We start from the raw sequence: 6,979 nt of genomic DNA, 5'->3' as shown, positions 1-6,979 counted from the left end.
ATGTGGTGACTGGTGAGTGAGTCAACTGAAGTGGATTAAAACAGATACATTTTCTGGTTATTCCAAGCGAATTAATAAGCACTTGATCGATTAGCAAGGCATACGGCATACCACTGTGCTACCTGCCCACCTGGGTTATAATCCCACCTGCCCACCTAGGTTCTAATCCCACTGCTACACCTCCTTTCTAAGTGCATGCCAGCAGTTTATATATCCCACAAAATGACCATGCCACTTAACTAGCTATTCTCTCAAACCAGACCTCATTCAAATTATAAAAAAAAAAGAAAATAAAAAACAGACCTCATATGTAAGATATCTCAATTGTTGGATGACTGATACTAGATAGAAAGATCACATCAACACATTTTAACAAAAAAATGTTGGGCCATGAATATTATGGACCTGTTTAGGGGAGCTTGTGTTGCAGCTTCTCCTAGAAGAAGCTCCCCCAAACAGTTCAGCTTTACATCCAAATTCTGAGAAGACGTAGTTATAGAATCTCAGAAGTTGGCTACCAACCAGCAGTTTCTTGGAATTTTAAGTTTTCCCAAATAAGCGATACATCTCCCACGATATGCCGATATTCACAGCTATAATCTAATTAGATGACTGAAAATAGAAAACATGTCAACTCGTCTTGACAGAAACCTTGGGTCGTCGACAGTATGAGTCACTCTATGCCGCATTCTCGATATGAACCTACCGATAGGCTCGTGTGAGTCGGGAATCTCAACCTAAGGTGTGGCTATGCATCTACATGCAGAAGATCCGAACTGTCAATCAACCTATGAGTTTGGACATGCATGTTCACCTTATATTCCCGACGTCTCCAAAGACTACTAAATTGTTTATATAAATGTTTGACATATATAGTATACATGAATGTAAAAGTTCTCAAAATATATAGGCCTGTTAATACCAACTAGACTCATTTTGAACATATGTCTAGAGCATGTCAAATTAGATTGTTGGTAGTGTCATCCAACATATGTGTCAACAATGTATAGCTCTACAGAAAAGTAATGGCAGAAGTGAACACTGAAGTGATCATTCCTAACCTAATCAATATATCCTTTTGGTAGGTGTGTTGCGTAGTAGAGAAAATAAATGGAATGATGATTCTTATTTACCTGGAACTTCACTCCTATAGTTGATCCAAATTTTAAACTCAGTTGTAGCTCACTTTACCTCATGAACGATGAAATGTAAGATTACATCAGATTACCAAAAAAAAAAAGTCTTTATCTCACTGCCCTGACCGAGCCTCGGGGGCTTGTGCCTTATGTTGTCTAAGAAAAGTTCGGTTGAACGTCAGTTGGATTTTTGTACATATATTGTTGGAAGAGTCATTCTTTTACCATTGACCATCCGCCTGGAGAAGATGAGAAATCACATCATCAATTTATTTTCGGTTAACTTAACTGTTAGGAAGCGATGGACAAATAAACGATGAAGAATAATAGATCAATCACAGAAGATACGACATTTAACGTGGAAAACCCTTCCAAAGCAGGAGAGAAAAAACCACGGGCACCAACTAGCAAAATATCTTCACTATATCGGGTGAGGTTATAACGCCGCACGACGGCTTACAAGAAGTATATATATATGGTGGAAACCCTAAAAGGGATGACGATCGGTACCGCGGGGCTCCACCCCCACTCCACTACTGCAGAAGCAGGCCTTTATTAAGTGCAAATGAATTTGTATCACAACTCAACATTAACAAGTTCTATGACTATAGCTAATTAGTTATACCTCAATGACTCATTTGTAGATAAATAATAACTTTTTTTAAGGAACACCGGGGGGAAATCCACACCTGAATTAGATTAAAACAAATATCTAAAATCTGTACAAGAAGGAAAAGGAAACGATCGAAAGAGGGGGAGAGCTAGCACAGCTAATTGCAAGTTATCGACGTCTTTCTTCGATCTGCATCGACTCACATCACACCGCTGTACTTCTAAACACTACTCCATCACCCTTTTCGCTAAATCTGGTTCATTAATTCCTCTTCTGGGAGAATCATAAGTTACTGCTGCCTCCTAATCCTAAGAAAATAAATGGTGTCTCTACGCATGACTCACAGCAGAGATATAATTTCATCAACCAAAAAAGTGCAACAGAAGGCAACGCATGTGGATGGGTGAAAATTTTCATGCCATCTCACACATTCATGCACAGTAGAGGTAGGTGTGCTTCAATAAAAATCCTAGGAGGTTCACAAATTGAACCCTTAGCTCGTCTGAATTTCACATATTTAAAACCATCTATCAGAAATTTCAACATACTGCACAAGTCTATTTATTATACTCAATACTATTATATCATAATAATGCGAAGCGACGTATATAAATGCGTATGGTTTTTGTACATCCCGTGGCTAAATCGGTGCCCTAAAGTCTTTATCTTTTGTGGCCGATGAATGAACCGAAAAATCAAATAATTGATGTTTAAAACAAAACAGACACATCCTAACAGAGCAAGTGAAAGTGTGAAGTCCAAAATAGACTAATTGAGATTGCATTTGCATCACGTACTCACATAGTGATAAAAAAATATTATTCATGGTAAACCTAAAAATGATCATCTAAGCCCAAGGTTTTGTTCAGTAGTAAGCTTTCTATGTCTTCTACCATCTCATTTTCCGCATGCAAGTTTCCTAAAAAAAAAAACTTTTGGTGCATATTTAAAACAATATAGTTATTTTAAGTCATATTAATCTAATTTTTAAGTTTTTTACTAAGTATTAATTAATTATGCATTAATCCATAGCTTCGTTTTATGTGCGAGGAAGTTTCCCAACATGCACAAATGAACATAGCCTAATTAAGGCTCTGTTCTTATGTCCCAACTCCCCTTCCTTGTTTTCCGCGCCCACGCTTTTCAAACTGCTAAACGGTGCGTTCTTTTGCAAAAAGTTTATATACAAAAGTTACTTAAAAAATCATATTGATCCTTTTTTGAAAAAAAAATTAGCAAATAACTAATTAATAACGTACTAATGGACTGCTTCGTTTTTCGTGTCGGAGGAATGGGTTTCCAACCCAGGCGAACGATTAGAGCCTAAAGACTTAGCACTGCTTTAAGTGACATCTTTCAGGCAGAAAATTAAATGATATTTACGTCACATGTGAACATTTTGTTGTCGTTGATGAATAATTTTGTTGAAACTTAAATGATTGATCCTTTATTTTTCTCACTTTGTGTCTGATGACTAGGAGATGACTCTGAACATAATATATCCAAATCATATCTGGAAGTAGTGACTCTGGTCGTACAAAAATTGAAAAACACTGTAATTTACCGAGTACCAAGAATGGGTGCTCTGGTAACTTTCTGGCCACGTCAGAGCTCCAACCGCCGTGGTAGTGCAACTTAGGAAACAGGCAGATACCCCTTGAACTTTCATCATCTAGACAATGTCTTCTCGTGGAGTGATTCTACTGTGCTGAGTGAGAAATTGCAAGAACCTGATACCTCCTAAACCTATTAGACAGTACTGCAGCCCATCTAAGAGAACTTTTTTTTCTCGAATACACAGGAGATCTACGTATCATTCCATTAAGAGAGTAAAAAAAAGGGTGGAGAGAAAGATCCCCCACAAAGGCCTTACAACAAATAAAACCAAAATAACACACACATCCACGCCAACCTTCCTACGGAGCTAGCACTATAGGAGACATTCTACTATATGACTTGATATGTAAGAAAACTGACTTGGTATGTGACTATAGGAGACATTCTCAAATTACTATGTCCTATATATGCGTCTATCTATTTGAATAAAAAAAAACTAGTAAATGATTTTAGAGAAATTATGAGCACTAGGAGCAGATCATATAGTGTAATGTAGGCATTATATATAGGTTGAAATCGAAACCGTACATGTAAATCATTTTTTTCATTACATGGATGACACACACACTAGCATATTCAAGTGTGGCTCATGTGTGTTAGTTCTTCAATAGAACAGGTACATACATATTATATGTGCGGGTTCTTAATTAACAAGGTTGTCACGTATAATTCAGTTTAGTGACCGTTAGTGAGTCCCGTCATATCTGTCTACTTGCGAGATGAAATGGCACTGAAACTGTGAAATTCAAGTCACATATAATGGGACTCACTATAGGTCACTAACCGAACTTCATTGTGAAATTCAATTGCTATCCAAAATTATAAGAAATAGGTAGCAAAACATAGAACAATAAAATCGCCCTTTCGTAGATCAAATCATTCATGATATCTGCACCCACATTTACATGGTCAGCAGCTAGCTAGTTGTGGATCAAGAGAGCAGCCTAGCATTAATGAACCGGGAGCTACTTTGCATTTGAGAGAGGCAGCTTGCAATGCTGAAAACCGGGAAACATTTTTTTCATCACCCTGACAACAATCTGAACTGAACGTTTCAAATCAGCAACCTCTTCATATTCTTTCTGGCTAGGGCTGTGTTTAATTAGTTCAGTGCAAAGTTTAGATTTTGGTTGAAATTTAAGATGATGTGACTGAAAGGTTGTGTGTGTATGACAGGTTGTTGTGTTGGAAAAAAACTGAAGTTTAGAAACACAGCCTAGAAAGAAGAAGCACCACCGACCGTTTCGATAAGATCATATTCAATCGAGTATGCAGTATAATCATGGAACAGTACCGAAAGGTTTATTTGTTGAGAAATTTTTAGTATTTAGGAAAGTACCTAGAGGTACCAAGATTTTACAGTAGAAATTTTACATTGGAACAATCTAAGGTTGTTTTGCTAAATATACCAAATTTTACACTAGAAAATGTGGTACCACCCGGTACCTTCTAAAGGATGGTAAAATTACACGTGCTTGTTTCTTTAAAATGGAATGATATCTCCATTAGCAACTTGGGCAAAAAATAAACAGTTAGTATTGCTGGAAATTCTATATGCAATTGCGGCAAACGAGATTGTCGCGAGGGAAACCCACCTCAGAAATAAACAGTCTATGAGATGGATGAGCAAGAATGGACTGTTATTATTGGAAGTTGAATTTTAACCAAGCAATTTCATTCACGGTACAAGAACTCGTCAGGCGGGTGTGTTATAGGCTTCTAGTAATATGAAAAATGAGCATAAAGTGAATCGTCTCTGTCGACGTTTGATGTCGTGATTCCGGTATTTGCATGGTATAGGGATCGTTGGTACTAGGATATACGCGAGACTGAGGTAAAAGAGACAGAGACGAGGATTTTTATACAGGTTCGGGCCCCTGAATTATCAGGTAATAACCCTACATCCTGTTGGCCGAAACCGGAGTTGTTTTTTATTCACCATAATCGCACCAGTACAATATGTGGGGTAGCCTATCTAACTGTTGTCGACATGGCGGTCTGAAGTTCTGACTCTTAGTCGACAACAGGGTAGTCTTCCTCCTCGAATCCGTGCACGGCGAGATCAGAGATAGCGCTTTCGTCTCTCCTGACAGTATCCGAAGACACCGTAGGGGACTAGCCGTGCTGATCCCTGAAGTCGATATCCGGCGTCTTGTCTTGGCGTATGTTGGCTTGTATGTTGTGGCTTCTGTTGTTCCGTAGATTGTGGTGTGTGTTGATTGAGGTGGTCGTGTCCCCTCTCCTCGTAAGGGGCCTTGTATTTATACCCATAGGTGTCCTCTTATCCAAGTAGAACTAGGGAAACCAATATGGATACAATCCGAGTAGTCCTTGTCGTTTCCATGTAGAACTCTGGTTGTCTTTCCTTATCCGGAACTCCCTCCATATCCGATGTCAATTTCCGTATAAGACATGGTATGTGGTGGATCCTGCCGAGATGTAGTCGACTACTATTAGGTATGTGGTATCCATAACCCTGACAGTCTCATTGTCATGACTATATGAACACCTCTCTTTTCCCATGATGAATACAAGTTCAAATTTGGAGTTCTTAAATTATTTGCTAAGAAGCATGATAAAAAAAATAAAGCATGGCAAAACAATCCTAGAAGAGATGGAGTACAAGAAAAGATAAGAGAAAATCAATCCTATAAGAAATGAAGTACAAGAAAAGAAAAGATAAGTGCAGAACAACCCTAGTAGAAGAAAAGATATAGAAGAGCTGAAAAATAGCAGAAGTAAAAGAAAAGATGTATAAGAGCTGAAAAATAGAAACAAGTGCAGAACAACCCTAGTAGAATGAAAAATAGAAATAAGTGCAGAACAACCCTAGTAGAAGAAAAGATATACAAGAGCTGAAAAATATAAACGGAGTGAAAATTATGTCAGAAGTGGGATTTGAACCCACGCCCTCGTTAGAGGACCAGAACTTGAGTCTGGCGCCTTAGACCACTCGGCCATCCTGACTTGATGCAATTACTTGAAATAATTTCATACAAATTTCGTATATTTCACGTGATTCGATTCTGCTTTCATGTCGATGACTCATTCAAGATCGAGCAGCCCTACTCACCTGTAAGGCTGTAAACAAAGAGAGTTGACAGAAACTTAACCTGAAAAAAGAACATATAAATAAGTAGTATCTGAACTCTGAAGTATCCATATTCTCCTATGAAACATTGGAGTCATCCCGAGACAGAGTGTGGTTGTGAATTTATGGACTACTCTATATTATGTTCGTCAAAGGTGGAAAATATGTGCTGAATAGATTGATCTTCATCTAGCTGAATATACGCCAAAGACATAATACTAATTTGGAAATGGGAGGCTTCAGGTCATTGAGATTTGCATTGCTGGATCAACCTACCGTGCCCTCTTCCTTGGCTAGTTGGCCGTCTTCAGATCCCATAGAAAATGAGACGCTAGCTAGTTTATAGCATGTGTATTTTCTTAAGAAATAATACACTCAAAATAATTATTTAAAGGTTTTCTTAATTTTAAATTTGTAAAATTAAGCTAGACTAGTAAAATCATCCTAATTAGTGGTCTTATCATGCTGATCGGACAATTTAATTTGGATAAATGACTAAACCTGACATATATTGGTGAAAAA

The 6,979-nt window shown here is 37.8% G+C and overlaps 1 non-coding gene across 1 annotated transcript; it reads right to left on the bottom strand.

Moving 5' to 3' along the window:
- Positions 1-6,249: 6,249 nt before the first annotated feature.
- TRNAL-CAA (transfer RNA leucine (anticodon CAA)) lies at positions 6,250-6,333 on the bottom strand. Its single transcript has one exon. It is a non-coding gene; the product is annotated as a tRNA-Leu (tRNA).
- Positions 6,334-6,979: the final 646 nt, after the last annotated feature.

The sequence above is a fragment of the Oryza glaberrima genome, chromosome 7 (assembly GCF_000147395.1).
Source record: "Oryza glaberrima chromosome 7, OglaRS2, whole genome shotgun sequence".
In the NCBI taxonomy this organism is placed as follows: Eukaryota; Viridiplantae; Streptophyta; class Magnoliopsida; order Poales; family Poaceae; genus Oryza; species Oryza glaberrima.
This window is presented reverse-complemented; position numbering and strand designations above follow the sequence as displayed.